General features: G+C 39.7%; 1 long non-coding RNA gene across 1 annotated transcript; it reads left to right on the top strand.

Moving 5' to 3' along the window:
- The first annotated feature begins 1,498 nt into the window (after positions 1-1,498).
- Positions 1,499-6,714, top strand: LOC131230872 (uncharacterized). The gene is made up of 8 exons (XR_009164120.1): positions 1,499-1,681; positions 2,689-2,873; positions 4,036-4,185; positions 4,367-4,434; positions 5,234-5,307; positions 5,598-5,647; positions 5,793-5,910; positions 6,482-6,714. It is a non-coding gene; the product is annotated as an uncharacterized LOC131230872 (long non-coding RNA).
- Positions 6,715-17,598: the final 10,884 nt, after the last annotated feature.

Raw genomic sequence — 17,598 nt, 5'->3', positions numbered from 1 at the left:
GGAGCTTATTACAATACTGAGTTGCGTAGCAGAAGTAAAAAAGTAAATCATAAACTATATCCCTATTCTATTTAGTAAAGTCATTTATCAGGAACGAATCTTCTGGGTCCTCCACTTGTACATCACCTGCATCATTTATACGGTTAGAGAGGGTCAATGCCCTACTCATAGTAATGGTTATCCTTAACAATGATTCAAGAGATTTACAAAAGCAATGTGAAAGTTCTGATACATCCCGTACTCCACAACTATGAAAGGTATCAACATGTGCAAGTAGCCTACATGAAATGCATGCCTAGCAAAGTATATGCAGTTCATTACACTTAGCGATCACACAATGTAGAAAATGGTTTAGAGTTATCTGACTCGCCCCACATCCCATTCTACGGAGATTCGCTGGTGCGTCCCACATTTAACATGGATTTATGTAGCTATCCTAAGACGAACACAACACATGACTGGATGAATTACGTGACACGATTTGTTCATAGAGCAACTATTTGCGACATCCAATCTTAAAAGTGATATACCACGCATTGTGAATTACTTACATTGATTTTTGCACCACTACCATGAAACATGGAATTACGTGTCACCCCAGGGGCCGCTACCAAAAACGCATTACATCCATGATATTTATTTGATCTCTAGCACTACCAAAAAAATGATCAAAGGCTACAGACTATATAGGTTTATGGCTACAACTTTAATCTATAGCTAATTAGCTACGAATTTAATCCGTAGCTATAGGCTACAACCCACCGTCACACTTTTAGAAATTGACGGTCTCATAAGGGTCTCTGTGGGGCCCATCGTAATGTATTTGTTTTATCTAAGCCGTCCATCTATTTTTATATCGTATTTTAGGGTATGATCCCAAAAAAGGAGGCATATTGAAGCCTCAAGTGGACCACACAATAGTAAACACTGGAAATTATGTGCGTATTGTTGAAAGTTATTTTAGAGTGGTGTGGTTGACTTAGGCCTTTAATCTGACTCATTTTTGGTTTCATGTCCTATCCATGGTTGACTAAATGAATGGATTGCATGGATAAGACACATCCATCATGGTGGCCCCCACGAAGCCCCTGAGATCACTGTCCAAAATAATAGCCCAAGCATTGGCTTGGAAGCAGATTGGTTGTTGTCGCACACACTACCTTGTGATTTGGTGTGTTGACGTCACCAAGTTCTGCGGGTCCCATCATGACGTATGAGTTATATCCAAACCATCTGTCCACTTGGTGACCTCGTCGTAAGGCTTGAGACGAAAAATAAAATAGAGAAAAAAATCAAGTGGACCACACTGTATAAAGCAGTGGAGGATTGAACGCCTGCCATTGAAACCCTTTTGGCGGTCATCGAAATTTTGGATTCACATGATTCGGCCGCCTAAACCCTATCTCTCTCTCTCTCCCTCTGGCTTCAAAAGAAAAGAAAAAACCCTTCCTCTCGCTCTCGCTCCAAAAGAAAAAAAAAAAAAAGAAACCCTCCCTCTCCCTCTCGCTCTCGCTCTCTCGTGCTCCCTCACTGTATCCCTCTCGCTCTCTCGTGCTCCCTCTCTCAATCTCGCTGCCACTCTCCTTGTGGACGGAAGGTTTCTTCCTGTCAGGTAAAAACAGAGGGTTTCTTCCCATCTCGCTGCCACTCTCCTTGTGGACGGAAGGTTTCTTCCTGTCAGGTAAAAACAGAGGGTTTCTTCCCATCTCACTGCCACTCTCCTTGTGGACAGAAAGTTTCTTCCTGTCAAGTAAAAACAAAGGGTTTCTTCCTGTCAGCCCCTCGTCGTCCTTGGTATCTCTCTCTCTCTCTCTCTCTCTCTCTCTCTCTCTCTCTCTCTCTCAAATATTGAATGTCCCCTATTCCGTTTTCTTCTATTTGTTTTCTTTCATCTCTCTATTTTTTTTCTTTTTAATGCCAATTAGTTGATTCAAATATCATAAAATTTCTTGAGATTTTATGCTGAAATTAGACTGATTAATCATGATATTTGGTGCATTTCCATCTAATATCTTTGTGCATTTTCATCTAATATCTCTGTGCATTTCTTGAGATTTGTTTTTAATGCTCTTTGGTTTATTCAAACCCTCATTAAATTTTGAGTTTCGTCTAATATCTTTGTGCATTTCCGTTCTATGCCTCATGTTCTGCTGCTACTTTAATATTACTTTTGCTTATTTCCTTGTGTTATTCCCTGTTGTATGTGAAATTGTACTTAAGGCCCCTATTGTTTATTTTGGGCCTTTAGTTCTCATTGGTTAGGATTGTTCTAACAGTGTGAATTTAAATATGCAAATTTCCAATGGATTCACCATTTGATGTATAAACCCGTACATCAGTTCCACAAATGAGGAGTATGAGTTACTTTTTAAACTCCGCATAATTACCATAGGAATGATAGTGGTAACTGAGTAAACACAAGTTGTGGGAAGATGGATGATGCACAGTGCTTGTTTGAAGAAATGCCGAGAAGAGAGGTGGTAGGAATCTCATGATTCGTGGGTATTGCAAGACAGGGGGCGTTGAAAGTGGCATTCGTTTCTTTCAGGAAATAAGTGAATGAAGTGTTGTTTTTTGGAATTCTATGATTGCAAGGTTTGCTCAAGCAGGCTGGTATGGTGATGCTATGGAGCTTTGGAATTTTAAATTCTAATTATATTCTTTAAGAAATTTTACATTGTGGAACAGGAAGGAAGGTTAGGACAACTTGGGGAATGTTTGGAAACATCATCTTCAAGTTTAAGCACCTCTAGAACTGCTGGAGACTCTAGTTCAATGCTGGAGGTTACAGAGAAGCAATTGGATGAGAAGGAAATTGGTGAATAACCTTTTGTAGGCAAGTGAATCACTTATTCCACACAAGAAAGTCTTGGGTAGGTAGCTGGACTTCTTCCTGAAAGTCACATGTTTTTTAAATATTTGAAGAATCATGCTTGGACTTTTTGGTAGAATTTTATGAACAGGGAAGAGGTTAGTAGCAAATATTTAATTAGTGGGCCTTTGGAAGAAAAATAAAAATCTTTACTATGGATAAAGAGAAGATTTTCCCAACTACCTGTTTGGTGACTTTTGTTTATTGAATGTGGACCCTTGGTTGAATCTTTTACAATTGTTCATTTGTAACCATTGGAAGTCCTTCAATCCAATGGTCAGGATCATGTGAATGGTGAGTTTTAGCTGTTAAGGCCTGTCCATTTGAGTAAGAGATGACATTGGTTCTTTGCTCATATAACTAACCTTCTATTTACTATGTTTTTTCATTCACTGTGTGCATGCTGGCTGGGTTATTACTTGATTTATTAAAGAATGCTTACACCATATTGTTCTAGGTTTTAGTTTGTACAATTGGGGCCCATGATTTAGTGATCTAGACTACTGATATATGGCCACACTTTAGATTGGCATGTACCAAAATCTCCAAGATGGAAAGGTCATGGCCAATAATTACAAAGGGAAGAAAGAAAGTATAACAATGGTTACATTCAACCAAAAATCAATATTCCATTGCATCTTCTATTTTTTTTTATTCAATTCCATGTAGGTAATAGTATCTGAGGATATTGTATCCTTGATTCAAGTCCTTTTAACTCTCTTTTATAAAGTTAAATTGCAGATTGAAAAGTATTATACTAACTATACTTATTTGATAAGTGATCTTCCACACCTTACACCCTACTCTTTACCCTTTACACTTTACATTTTGGGAAAGCAAAAGAATGGGGGAGAGAGAGCTTCAGACATCTATAGAAGACCCAGTTCCAAGTAGTTGTAGGATGGAGGAGTTTAAAATTCATCAAGACTCCTCTTCTAATCCATCACATTTAAAGGTTCTATCCTTTTTTTAAAATCAGTGCGTGTATCACTTTCAAAGCACACCACCTCTTATGTGAATGTGTACCATTAAGCTAGGGGGTGGAATCATCTTAATCTACTCTTTACTCTTCTTCTTATTTTTCTTTTTCTTTTTTATTATACACATGCATTCACACCTCAACACACCCACATACTCTTGAAGCACTCTCTTCATTTGAACAGGGTACAAAAAGGTGAAGCATGGGTTTGGCATGAGGGTTCCAAGATCGATATTGAGGTTCTTCAATCAATGAGATTTTTCCATGTAAGCGATATTGGTCTTGTTTCGAGTCTAACAGTTTGTCGGTTCTAAATGAAGACCAACTTCTTCAGGTAAATCCTGATTTTTCTTTTATTAATCTATTTTTCAAGTTGTTTCAAGTATTCTGAATTATCTAAAGTACATAAGCAAGATTGTAATTTTGATCTATTATAGATATTTTATTTTTAAAGAAAAAACTTTTGTTGATGTTCTAGTACATGAATAGATTCAAGAAGCGTTTTTGGTGTATAGATTTGTCTGGCATAAGCAATCACAATTGAAGCCGATGGACGAGAAGATAGTAGCTATTGCACTACAAGGTGAAAGATGCGTATTTACTTCAGTTGGATAGAATGCTCATAAATAGTAGTTGTCGCACTGAAGTTCTTTATTTTCTAGGATAGGTTATGCTCCATTTGAGTTTTTATTTATACAGATTATCAATAAGAATGCTCCTAAATTTTTTGGAAGCTTTTTTGGTGCCAATTATTCCAAGTGTCTGATCTTACTTCAAATGTTCTAACTCCAGTTCAGATACTAATGCAGTAAACCAAAAACTTTCTTTGATTCATTTTGGTGACAGAATCCTTTGCATGTGTTCCTGCTTCCACTTTAGATAACCTATTGCTCAAAGCATGGTAAAAGATGTTCCTTGTGTGTCATTGTATTAATAAAGATGACTTGTTCTTTTTCTTTCTCTAACTTTTTGGTCCATGCAAACTTATTTTTTAGTGATCTTGTATGGTCTGGTTTGACCAAACCAATGAGCTTGTCAATCCATTGACTAGTCTTTCTTTGAAGACATATTTTTTTATGCATGTCTACCATATATCGTGGTTGTTGTCTTGTTAGAAAAATAAAGTCACTGTTATTGCTAATTTTCTTTAAGTCTTGAAATATTAGAGCGGAGGCACTACTGCATCATATCCTTACTTTCCTAGACATTCTTTTTTAATTTTCTTTTTTTCTTCTTTTTCTTGGTTGCCATTCTTGCATCATAGACAATTCTAAATTATTTTCTCATTTATTCTTGGACTAAACTCCCTAAGTATTATTGCTTTCTTTCTCAATTTAGTTTTTAACTTTTATAGGCTTTAAATTTGGTTTTCTTTTGTGCAGGATTTCAAAAAGTTATCTGTGACACCAGCTTATTAGAGACCCGAAAAAGCAGTTGACCACCTATGAAGTTCCGTGTGAGTTTTTTTTTATAGCTATATCATGTTTTATAATTTAGAGATCTTGACAGTGGTGAAATATTTATGACTGTGAAAAAGCTTTCAAGGTTAGCTCATTTCTACTTAAAACATCGAATAACTAGATAAATCAGCCAGTATGTACATTGATCAGTTGGTAGTTGTTTGGCTTTATCTCATTACTATTGTATTCATTATATTTTTCTGGAGGCAAATCATCTTTCCAACCTAAGTGGCTGCAGTTGGATATACACTCATTGACTTGAAGCTGATTTTTTTCTCTGCTTTAGGTAAAAGATACAATAAAAGTGGATTTTTTATCTCCCTCTCATGATTCCAGGTATTTTCGTCATCTCTCTATAGCTGAATTTATTTTAGAATTTTCTTCTTTTCATTTTTCTTGCAATTTTATATGATGAACTGTCATTTTGTTCATCTTTTCAATTTTGATTGATTGTCTGCTGTTTCTCTACTTGGAATTTGAGAATCAAGGAATATCATCTCTTCTTGAGGTGAATGTAGAAGGACATCAGGTTTCGGCTACTGGATTTTAGAAGGGTGTTGCAGGGAGCATAGATCCATTGCCAAAATATCAGATCTGAGGTAACATGATTGTCTTTTTGAGGATTTTGAGAGTCAGACCGAGTAATTCTCACAGCAGAAAATAATCAAGTACAACTGTTTGATCTGGATCATGACCCCACATCATATAAACTTCAATAGATGGACAGATACTTCCAACATATCTTATGCATACTGTTTACTACATCTAAGCCCTCTAAAATGTGGGCCCCTCATGAAAATCTCCCGAAAAAAAGACCAGGCTAAACTACTCACAAGGTGGTCCACATCTATGTTGAATCAAACTGTTGGTGGTCCATTATTTCCATACAAGTGACCCAACTATAAAAAGTGGATTGGATTGATTTTTTGCAGCATGACTCTTCATGTTGGGGTCAATCTTCTAAATGGCTGAGACTTCATACACAGGTGATAGTCATCACACTCAAGGTTCTTTGGGCCACTATCTATGTATGGTCAAGATCTATTAATTTTAACTGTTCATTAATCAGGTCCACTAAAATCAAAATCATTAGTCATCAGTTAATCCTAACCATTTAATCAATATCATTTCATATCCTAACCATTTAATCAATGTCATTTCCTGGTGTAGGAGTCTCTGGCTGAGGCATCGTAATCTAAGACATGACCTTCAAGAACACAGCAGGCCCCAAAATGTCACAAGCAGTCGCCTTTTGATCAAACTCCAACCTCTCAGACTACTACCGCTGTGAATTTCATGGTTACCAAGACACTCTCTATGCTCACTTTCTTGTGAATGAATGAAGGATTGTAATTGATTCATTATTAAATGAATGATTGTAATTGAATGAATGAATAATTATGCAGGTGGTAATTGAATGAATGAATGATTATACTTTTTTTTTTAATGTAGGCAATAGCTACGGATATTAACCGTAGCTGTTAATTTGACAACCGTAGTTGTTATAAAATTTGGCATATTGCTATAGATCCAACACTACTTTTAGCTACCAATAATATCTGTAGCTGTAGGTACTTTTAGCTACAGAAATATTTGTTACGGATTAGATCCGTAGCTATTTTAAGCTATGGCTACGGATTTATTCTGTAGCCATAGGTTTTAGACCTATTGGCTCGGCACCTACGACGACGGTCGTGCGACGGACTAAAACCGTAGCCATAGGTTTATGGATACGGATTAAATCCGTAGCCTTTGCCCATTTTTCTGGTAATGTAGGAATGGGATTTCCACTATAATATTCGTGTGCAAGGTGGCGACATAGTGTTCTTAATTTTATAACATTCTTAACAATGAATTTGGAAATTTATAGTATGAGATAGGCATTAGTAATTCAATCAAGATTTACAGGAAAGTAATCCTCATATCAAAAGGTCATGCATAACTAATTTCCCCTCTTAGCCCTTTTCTTTTTAAAGCTAAAAATATTTGAAGGGAAGGTTCGAAGCATATGAGGAAGCTGATAAGTGAAATGAATCCTATTAGTATAAGCTTAGGGAAATTTCTTACATAAATTCTGAAGGGTAGTGTAAAATTAACATCACCCTTAACTATTTTTCCAAGGGATAAATAATTGATGGAGACAAATTAAACCAATACAGGAAGAGAATTATGAGGGCGTATAAAAGGAAAATAATTCATATCCATTTGGGGTAAGCTTAAAGGTTTTCCTCACTCATAATGTTTGTTCCCTCTTGAGCACAGGTCGGTGTGAGGGTTGGAGCGTTAGCCTGAATCCCTTATCCGAATTTTCTTGATCGAGTCGACTCGTCCTAACTCGGTCCTAGGTCTTTTGGCTTGAGCAGATGGAAGAAAAGAAAAAGGAGAAGGGGTATAGGAGTGCTAGAGACGATCTACATCGGGTTGATCGTGACTCAGCGACTCGGTGGATCGAGTTTCTGTTCTTCTTCGCGGCTAACTCTTTTCTTTCTCTTCTTTGCTCCTTCTTTCTCCCTTCCTATTATAGAGGCTTGGATTTCTTCTCCCTGTGTGGACGTGGGCCTTTATAGGTTTCAGTTCTCAGCGAGAATTGAATCCTGGTGGGATGGAGTTGGTCCTCCGCACGCTGGTTGTGCGCAGAGACTAGAAGTTGGCCTACGTGGAGACCAAGAACTGCACCGTGGTTTGTGTTTGGACCCGATCAAAACGTCCAGGAAGTCTTTCTTTGATGAAGGACATCAGTTGGACGTTCCCGATCATCCTCCAACTAGTTGATTGTCTGGTCCCATTACTTGGCACTCGATCAGTCGGCCAGTCTCTGTTTTTAAATGTCAGGATATATGGTTCTCAGCTCTCATTACGGCAAATCTGTTTCTCTGAGCGGTCTAAGAGCATCATCCATTGATCCTCTGCCCACCATTTTCGCAATCCGATCACGTTGCACTTTGCGAAACATGATGTTTGGGAACCTGCGAACGTGAATTCCGGGGTGTGGGCATGTTTTACGCAAGCGGAAACCGACTCCCTGTTTAACACAGGCGGAAACCGACTCCCTGTTTTCTTGATTTCCTTCCGGTCTTCTTGGGTGAAATCGGACCCTCTATTCCTCAGTTTCGAACGGCCCAGATTAGCAAGAATTGCTTCAGTGGAGTTCTGGAAGATCTCTGATTTCGGCCATCGTCCTTATGCGGTGTTTGATTTGGGTCGGATCGAAGGTTGAGTTTTGCTTTTCCTTTGGTGTCAAGTACCGAGTTTCCGGGTCATGGGTAAGGGCCGCATTCGATGAACGGTTTGGATCCGATCGTTTTGTGGTGATGGTGGGTCCCACTTCTTCCGAAATTCCCTATTTGTTTAATCGTCCGAAGGTGGGAGAGTTCGGGTCAAATTCTGTTTGACCGTTGTCTTAGTGCGGTGGTCCGTGGGTGCACTCGTTTTGTATGCCCGGATCTTTGATTTTTGGTCCCTATGGGATGTTGTGGCTGGATCCTCGCTGTCCATTTGGATTGTTTGAAGTGTGTAGGTCACCGAATACCGGGGTTGGGCTGGTCGAGGTTTTACGTGGTCTCATTTAGTTGTTCTTGGTTTTAACTCATGGTCTTCCTTTGGAGTTTGGTAGCGAGTTCTCCTGACTCTGGCTACGGTTTTGTTTGTGGTTTATTCTAGGGTGAGATGGGGTGAATTGTATTTATTTGAAAGGGTTTTCGGGTCATTACAGTCTGAATCTTTCCTCTGCACTGCAGTATATTCACTGCCACTTGTTCTTCGGGAACATGAATCGTCTAGAAAGGCTTAGGCACCTTTGCCTCTAGTAGAGGGAGTATCATCTTCTCTTCTGATCCTCTTCTTGCTGCAGCCTGATACCTCTACCGTCAACATTTTCAGGTTGTGTCAACGCTTCTGGTATTGATGGTGACCCGTTTCCATATCCCGCATAGTAGGAGGTTTGAACATTCTTAGCAGGGGTGACTCCCAACGCAAACGACAATTGGGTGTCATCCGTTGTAGATGGTAGTGGTCAGGACCTTTATACAGCCGAATAGCTGTAAAGCGACCTTCCCATCCTCGCTTGGGGGAATCCTCCCATCGAGAGATAGTCTTTCGAGCTCATCTGTCGCAAAGTTGGGACCCCCGATGAATCCTCCTGATGGCATTCAATCGACCAACGCTCGGGCTTGAGGGCCATTGTCGTCCTTACATGGGTCGATATGGCACATCTCGCTGCTGGCCCAGGCCAAGATCAACTCTTAGCTATGGCTGATTTCTCAGATTGGCAGGGACCATGTTTACTTCAATATTGAATGAAATTGGGTCGGTGTCGATCAAAATTGCCCCCTTACCCTTTTCTGAAAATTTCAATAGTCTGCGGTCGATGTGGTCCTAAATGACGTTCCTGAACACAACACACTTTTTTAGTCAAATGGGACCTAGTTATATGCTATTAGCAGTACTCAATCTTCTGTAATTCATCAGTCGGAGGTATTTTATGATTTATAGGGATTTTAATGAATTTTTTGGCCAACAAAATATCAAATATTTCTTCGGCTATGGTAATGTCAAAGGTGTAAACCTTTTGAACCTTTTGAGTAGTCAAAGCGGTTGACTTCGCTTTAACCAGCATGGAACAAACTAATGGTTGTTTAGCCACTACTTCTGCAATTGCGATCTCGTAATTGGGATCGTTATAATATATCCCTAATGACAAGTTCTTTTGTCTGGTTCCTTCTTACAGGAGTTCTTCATATCGAGAGACTTTATTAGTCAGGTCATATAAATCTATAAACTCTATGCCTATGAATTTCTTAAGAAGCTTATATCCAAGCCCGTTTTATGTTGTTTGCACAAGCTCGGCTTCGGTCATGATAACTTTACAACGGCTCTTCACCTGCTTAAATCGCATGATGTAACTCTCACACGATTCTTCAGGTAATTGCCAGATCACGCGAGATCGGCCGTGGTAGTTTTTCTGTTCTTAGAAAAGAATTGAGCTTGAAACTTTTCTTCCATTTCATGCCAAGTGTGTATTGAATCTAGCAGTAAGTTTGAGTACCATGTGAAATCCAAAACGGTCAATGAATGGCCGAACAACTGTAATTTATGATAGTTGTTGTTGGCCAGTTCTCCACACTGCATTGTGAATCGACCAACATGCTCGATGGTCGATTGACTAGGTTCGCCCGAAAATAAGAAAAAATACAGTCGATAGTTCATCAACAATGGATATTGCTGATCTATCTACTCAGGGTATGGCTTGTGATACACTGGGATAGTGTTACGACTGAGCACTTGGCCAGCAACTTCCTGACAATTTGTACAATATGTTTGCGCTTAATCTGCTGAGGCTCTAAGTCTGGCAAATGATCTGGACCAAATCGATTTACATTATCTTGGAATCTGGGAAATTGTTGGGGGTTAAATCCTCCTGGCAGTCCCTAATTCCTATTTTCAGGAATAAAGTTTCTAGCCTCTCACTTTGGTCTCCTAAGTTCCATAGGAGGTGGTGCATTTCTTATATCCGGAAGAGGAACCGGGGATAGATTATGTTACGGAGGCAGCATTGGTGGCATTAGAGTTGCATTGCCAATTGAACTTCCCTCGGCATTGTATTGTGTTGCCGATGGTGTTCGTTCAATCATCATAGCCATCAATCGATGCAAGGCTTCAGTCTGGCTAGCCATATATCGATTACTGTTCTCAGTTTAAATACAAAATTGTTCCCCATGGGCTCCTTCGTATTTTTGCACAAGTTGAATACTCATCTGAACATCTTGGAGTACGACCACTAATTCATCTGGAAGAATGGTTCGGAATGTTGACGCTCCTCCCTGTTTCCTAGTAGCAGGTGTTGGACTATTATTGAAGTTCAATGCCTTAGGGGTTGTGGAAATCGGCACGTCCTCAACTGGAGGTGGTGCGATTGGTGTGGAGGGCTCAACCCCGGCAATACGGGCACTTCTTCTATTCACCATTGGCAATGTTATACCGGTAAGTTAGAGATAATGTCCCACCGGGCGTGCCAAAAAATTGGTTGTCATTGTTTTCTGCACTTAGTCCACGAGTGTGCCATAATTAAAAACGTGGCTTCAATTCAAACCAAACAACAATGACCTCGAGCGCCAAGATAGGCAGACACAGTGTATAACTGAGACCGGTCGCCTATTTAGCTACTCGCTCAATGTGTAAAATCGGATCAGGTGATATTCAGAGGATGGGGTTCGTCCTTTGATGATGGGTTACATCTTTGCCTTCCATATGAAAGGACTTTTCTATACAGACAAGATGAAATGGGAAAGAGATCCTTATAATTGATCGCGAAGAACAAATGTGGAACACCTTTTCGATGGATGAACCGAATCTAGCACGGGTGCTTAGAATCGATTTACAGCTAGAGATTACCAGCTAATTGGTTATTTTTACAGATTACACTACAGAATGTAAAGCAGCAGGCTTGAAAGTAAAAAAAAAAAAAAAAAAAGTATACTAATAAATGTAATTTGCTTGACAAGGAAAGTAAGAGATTACACTATGGAATGTAAATCGTTAGGATAATTAAAAGGATAATTTGAAAGATAGATTTGATTTGTTTGGTTTGGTATAAAACCATTTTCTTTGTTGTGCTGCTTTGCTATTTATAGTTTTGATCCGATCATCTATATCATTCTCACGTTCTGATGGTTGTTATAACTGGTTGCCACTATTGCCTTATGGATGCTTCCCACACCTTAGCTCCACTACTTGGCTTCCTTTTCTTCTCATCTTGCCACATGTCATATAACCGATCAAGCACGATTACTTCTTCATCGGCCGCTCAAGAAGTACACAGCACCACCTAATAAGTTCTGGCTACATTTATCGAGAAATCTTTTTGTACATATTTGCATATCTCTATCTCTGAATGCACCGGATCCATACTGATTACATGTAACTCCTCTTGATTGGTTGTTGCAGGGTATGGGGATAATGGGGATGAACACTACCAACTGTGGACCATGCTATGGAGATGGCTTGCAATGCATGCAATGCACGCTGACCAAACAGCATGCTCCTACACCATGTGGCCCGTTGTGGTGCAGCGAGCGGCCAACCATGATGTCTATTTTCCATCCTATCTATTAATAAGGTCACACTGACCTGGAATGAGAGAGAACACAAATATCAGCTTGATTCCAGCAATGTGGGCCCACCATGACACTGGGAGATACCCAACTGATCCACCTGTTTTCCAGATTTCATCAGAGAATTGCCCACCTTGTTGTATGTGTTGAACCACCCCACTATCCATTTATGCCTCAGCTCTTTGAGTCGATCCAAAATCTCAATGGGGGCAGCAATGATAGCCACCGTTAAAACTTCCTGGTGGCTCACCTTCATGTATGTGCCTTATATCGGCTCCGTCCATCTATTTTGCATGGCACAATAGGATGGGAGTTAAAAAATCAGGCAGATTCACAACTCACATTGCCCCACCTTGATGTACATCCAAGACACGATCCCAAAATTGAGGTAGATGCAAAGCCTCTGTGGTCCCATCACAGGGAATTCCCACCATATTGTTCAGGTTGAGGATGAGTTGGTTCGGACTCTCTCCCTAAAGGCAACCTTACTTTTGCTACAACCCTTGTAGCTCGCAAGCCGATCGACCCTAACCCACCCTGGATCAATATGATTTGGTTTAAAGGTTCTACCTCAAGATATTCAATTGCCACCTGCATGGCCTACTTAGGGCATCTAAAAACTAAGTCCTTGAAAGATTAAATATCATTGATGATAGTAAATGTCTTTTCTACTTGTGTATGCTTGAGAGCATTGACCATCTTTATCTTCTTCTTCTTCTTCTTCTTCTTTATTTTTTGTTGTTTTGTTTTTAAGATGTGCTTTCACTTAATGAATTTACAAGCAGCTTCATCTAAAGCTTTCTATCCCTTTACTTGTTTATCCTACCATCCTCGAGCTTGTTGGGAATCTCATCAAGAGTGCCAATGACGCGGTCTCAAATATGATTAGCAGGCTTTGGTTTCTGACCCTTGTTAGCATGTCTAAGGGAAGAGAAATAATCATATATAACTTCATTCAAAGTCCCTTTCTAAAGAAATCAGTCTTTGTCATATTATTTGGGGAATTTGACCTTACTGGCCTATATGTATGGTCAAACTCCCGAAAGAGATTCAACCATCCAAATATTCCAAAGGAGGCCTTCTGACAAGCTTTGGAAAATTTTTTGGACCAAAATGCCCTTGTCCTTGGTTCCGTAGTTGTACATTTTTTGAGTGAATAAGGAGTAGTTGTACTATTTTTTAGTGAATAAGGAGTTACATCATATTTAAGAGATGTGGACGGAAACCTTTTTTGGGCATGGTCAAGGCCCAACTCGTGGGGCCCACATTGATGTATGTGTATAATCCATGCCGCCCATCCTTTTTGCCATGTCATTTTAGGGCTAGGGCCTAAATATCAGCATAATCCAAAGCTCATGTGGGCCACATAATAGAAAATAATGGTGATAATGGCACCCATTGTTGAAACTTTCCAGGCTCACTATGATGTATGTTAAAAGTGAACACTGCCCAATTTAGAACTTTTTGGGCCCACGACGAGCTGGCCGAAAAGGTGAATGGAACAGATCATTCTACTGTGGGCCTTAGGGTATGGTACCAATGGTTAGTCTTTCATTTGGTAGTAAAGGAAGTGAACATATAACATGACAACTACGACCCATATAACAGAGCAACTACAACCCATATAACAAGATAACAACGACCCATGACAACTACGACCCATATAACAGGACAACTGCAACCCATAAACAGGACAACTGCGATCCCATATAATAGGACGATTGCGACCCATATAAAAGGACAACTGCGACTCATATAACATGACAACTGCGACTCATACAACTGCAACCCATATAACAGGACAACTATGACCCATGTAACATAACAACTACGACCCATATAACATGACAACTGCAACCAATATAACATGACAACTGCAACCCATACAATTGCGACCCATATAACAGGACAACTGCGACCCATATAACATGACAACTATGACCCATATAATAGGACAACTGTGACCCATATAACAAGATAACTACAACCCATCTAACATGACAATCACAACCCAGATAATATGACACTTTCTTTTTCTTTTTCTTTTTCTTTCTTCTTGTATGTGTTTTCATTTTCTGCTATGTGGGGTCCACGAGTAGATAATCCTTTCCATCTATTATGTTGGCTAGCTCTGTGGACCAAAGGAGTCCAATTTGGGTAGTTCCATCATATACACACACAACAGTAGGCCTTAGAAACTTCCAACAGTGGGACTTTGTTTCCCTCGGTGTGTTCCACTCGGGACTCGAATCTGTCTTATTTTTTGGCTGATAACCTAAAATAATATGGAGAAGGTGGTGGATGGCGTGGATTAAACATATACATCAAGATGGGGTCCACGTTACATGGCAACCTCGACCTTTATGAGCTCCACACGTCACATTACAACCACGACCCATGACAACCACAACCCATATAACAGGATAACTGTGACCCATGTAACATGACAACTGCGATCCATACAACCGCGAACCATATAACAGGACAATTGCGACCCATATAACATGACAATTGCGATTCATACAACTACAGCCCACATAATAGGGCAACTGCGACTCATATAACATTACAACTGCAACCCATATAACAGGACAACTGTGGCCCATATAACATGACAATTGCAACCCATATAACGGGACAACTATGACCCATATAGCAAGACAACTACAACCCATATAACAGGACAACTATGACCCGTATAACATGACAACTATGACTCATATAACATGACAACTACGACCCATATAACAGGACATCCACGACCCCATATAACATGGTAAGGGTCATAGTCACAATGTGGTAAGGGTCGTGATTGTAATGTAGTAAGGGTCGTGGTTGTCAGGTTGATGTAATTAATAACTTGATTATTTTTAAATAATATGAGTCAAGACCCACAATGGGGTGATCTGTTCCATCCACCTTGTCGGCCAACTCACCTTGGGGCCAAAAAGTTTTGACTTAGGCAGTGTCCACTTCTAACAAACATCACAGTGAGCTTAGAAAGTTTCAACGATGGGTGCCACTGTCACTTTATTTTCTATATGTGGCCCACACGAGCACTGGATCAAGCTAATATTTGGGCCCAACCCTAAAATGACACAACAAAAAGGATGGGCGGCATGGATTATACACATACATCAATGTGGGCCCCACGAGTTGGGCCTTGCCCACGCCCAAAAAAGGTTTCCGTCCACATCACTTTCTCAGCATTAAATATGATGTAACTTCTTATTCACTCAAAAACCGTACAATTATTGAACCAAGGACAAGGGCATTTTGGTCCAAAAGATTTTTCAAAGCTTATCAGAAGGCCAACTTCGGAATATTTGAAAGGTTGAATCTCTTTTGGGAATTTGACCATACATCGAGGCCAGTACGGTCAAATTCCCTATTATTTGTGATGTGAGGTCTAAGGTCATGTCTGTCTTAGGGTTTGCTATTGTTGCCAAAGCTAAGGCTCTTGGGATCTTCCCATAGCCCATAATAGAATCATCCCTGTTACTCCCCATACCTAGGATCATCTTGAGCCTAAGTCATGCTAGATTTTAGCTTGTGCTGAGATTAATGACTCCATAGTAGGGTTTCTTTGCTTCCCTCCCTAGTCTAGGCATATCTGGGGAATTATCTTGGAACCTGGCAATTAAGGGTCAAAAGACAAGAGCCTTGAAATCCTTTTCTTGGAGCTCCCTAGACTTACTAATGCCTTTATTGCAGGTGTTGAAATTCATAGCAAGGAGGGATTAGAGGTCATTTACTCTTCAGACTCTTCTTCATGGGAGATGGGCTTATTTGGAGATTAGTGCGATCTTAAATTGCTTGCCTTTGATGTTAGGCTTGAATCATTAGAAGAGTGACGAATCCCTCATTTTTAGTTTGCCTACTACCCCTTTGAGCGTAGCCACTCGTATAATTGCTAATAGTGAGCTTGCTTGCTATATCTAATCCTCCAAGGCCCAGGACGAGGGCTCCCTGCCATCCCTCCCCTTTACGAGGGCTTGGGTCAATTCTCTAATCCTTTTTTTCTTTTTTCTTTTTTTCTTTTTCTTTTTCCCTAGTATGTAGTGTGGGCTTTCCTGGTCAGGATGCATGTGTTTTTTTAGCTTTCTTCTTTTTAACTTTTTTTAGGAGCCTTAGTCCTATACTTTTCTCTTTATATTTCTTTTGGGCTTTTCCATTCATTAGTAATATATGAGTTTCTTTTTTGCTTTCCATTGAAAAATAATAATTCTAGATCTCCTTTGCATTATCTATTAAGAGCTAAGGAATCGTTTCATGTAGTAAATTTAAGTATCTCCATCATAATGGCATGTTTATGCTTTGACGCAGGGAAGATGTGAGGTCGAGCACCATCTTCCTCAAGGAGATAACTGTTCCGAATCTACAGAACTTCTCTGGACTCCTCACAGAGTTTTCTCAAATCCATGAGGAAAAGAACACGAAAATAGAAAATAAATTCTATAAAATTCGAACTACAAAACTCCTAGAATTCGCAACTTACTATTTATAGACAGTTATGATGTTTACTAGTGCACAAGGTTTTTGGCCAAAAATAGTAAGTGTCCTATTTGGCTTCACCACGATGTTCTCTTAATTATTCTAATCACTTTTCACATTGGACACAACTCCTAAAGCCCAACGGATGAAGAGTTATAATCAAGCTAAAACTTAATATTTATAGTAAAAATGAAATCAAAACAAGGAAACGGCCATCGATCTGATGGTATTTCATAAATTCAGCTTGGACAACTAGCATAGAGGAGTTAGGTGGCTAAAGTAGCTCATCCTACCCCAAAATCAAATATTTTACGTCCGATATAACTCATTTCGATTTGCGAGATATGTTCGTTTTAAGTTCTGACGGTCCGGATTATCTCTGTCTCAGATCGGGCGTTTTTCGGTCCATCTTAGCCATAAAAATATCTATGACCCACTCTACATCAGTCTCCTCCACTTCAAAAGAATTTGTCCCAGAGTTCTCGTCCTGTTTTAGTTCATGATACTCGGTCAAGTCTGCGACGTTAAAAGTCTGCAAGATCTCCATGCCGCCCGGAAGATCAACAACGTAAGCGTTGTCATTGATCTTTTCGGAGGATCGGCACTGGTCCAATCTTATTGTTCTTCAACTTGTTGTACGTCCCAGTCAAAAATCTCTCCTTGCGTAGATGGACCATAACTAGG

The sequence above is a fragment of the Magnolia sinica genome, chromosome 17, assembly GCF_029962835.1.
Source record: "Magnolia sinica isolate HGM2019 chromosome 17, MsV1, whole genome shotgun sequence".
NCBI classification, from domain to species: domain Eukaryota; kingdom Viridiplantae; phylum Streptophyta; class Magnoliopsida; order Magnoliales; family Magnoliaceae; genus Magnolia; species Magnolia sinica.
This window is presented reverse-complemented; position numbering and strand designations above follow the sequence as displayed.